The 1111-nt window shown below is 48.6% G+C and overlaps 1 protein-coding gene across 1 annotated transcript in view; it reads right to left on the bottom strand.

Moving 5' to 3' along the window:
• GPR20 (G protein-coupled receptor 20) overlaps window positions 1–161 on the bottom strand; it is an 11155-nt gene extending 10994 nt beyond the window's left edge. Inside the window, exon 1 of the mRNA XM_009888177.1 lies at window positions 84–161. The gene's annotated coding sequence lies outside the window, so the exon portion shown is untranslated. The remainder of the gene's footprint in view (window positions 1–83) is intronic.
• Window positions 162–1111: the final 950 nt, after the last annotated feature.

The raw sequence follows: 1111 nt of genomic DNA, 5'->3' as shown, positions 1-1111 counted from the left end.
CCCCCCCCTTCTCTCTGACCGTATCCCAAAGCATTCACTGCAGTGGTCCCTGCAGTGTATTCCTCCACGATGGACTGACTTACCTCTGGCCCGATCTCTCTTCTATCTTAGAGGAACTGCTGGTAAGAAAACTTCCTCGTGGATCTGAGTGCTATCGGCCCAGGAAAGAGACATCTGTTCCTACAAGCAGAACAACTGGAGTGACTACAGAATATGAAGAAATGCCTAATCTCTCTTGCACGGTCTCTCTCTCCCCCCCTCTCTTCTAAATATAGCCTTGCAACTAATGGGAAAAAATACACACTACCAAAAAAAAAAAATATTTCCACTTGTCTTTAGTGTTCAGAATTTCTCCCCAAACATCTGGCTCCTTGCCCGAAATCTCTCTGAAATTTATGAAGTGCTGGAAATGCTAAAGAGGGCTCCAGCTTTCCTTACGGTGCTAATGCCTGAACTTCTCTAGTAAACTAAAACTGATGTTGCTGCCCCCCTCTTGTCCCCTCCCCGGGTCAATTTTCCTGTGTCTCTGTGGGAACAAAATCTCCTTGCTGAGAACTTGCCAGCTCAAGGCCACCGCAATGCCACTGCGAGACAAGAGGAAAATACCTCTCTTTTCATCTTCCTGATACGAACTGGGATTAGACAGAAGCATCCCTGGCAGTTGCAGGAAGGAGCTGGACCAAATGCCACAAAGCCTGTTGACATGCTTTGAACCTACCCAGCTGTCCAGACCCTGAGAAGAAACCTGGCGCTGGGAGACAAAGGGTGACCCTGCACACTTTGGTGACGCTCTGGCCGCGGTCGTTTGGGAGAGAGGTTATTAAGATCTATCCAAGAACTGGGCTGAAGTGGCTGAGTATAGATTAGTCAAGGGTGGAAATAGTCTGAGGTTCTGCCAAGGAACCCCGCAACGTGTTCCTCCATCCTCACACAGCCCTTACCTACTGGTGGTAGAGTCATCGTGGGTATCAGGTCCATCTCGGAGTGGGGATTTGAGTGTCCCTTCACCCTTGGCTGGATGAGAAGAGACTGAGATAGGGCAAAGCATAACGAACTATGCAATTGTTGAGATGGGTTCAAAGCACATGTCCAGATCAGGTTTCAAGATGTC

The sequence above is a fragment of the Charadrius vociferus genome, unplaced genomic scaffold (genome assembly GCF_000708025.1).
Source record: "Charadrius vociferus isolate BGI_N301 unplaced genomic scaffold, ASM70802v2 scaffold276, whole genome shotgun sequence".
NCBI classification, from domain to species: Eukaryota; Metazoa; Chordata; class Aves; order Charadriiformes; family Charadriidae; genus Charadrius; species Charadrius vociferus.
Note: the sequence above shows the minus strand (reverse complement) of the source record. Positions and strands in the feature narration are given on the sequence as shown.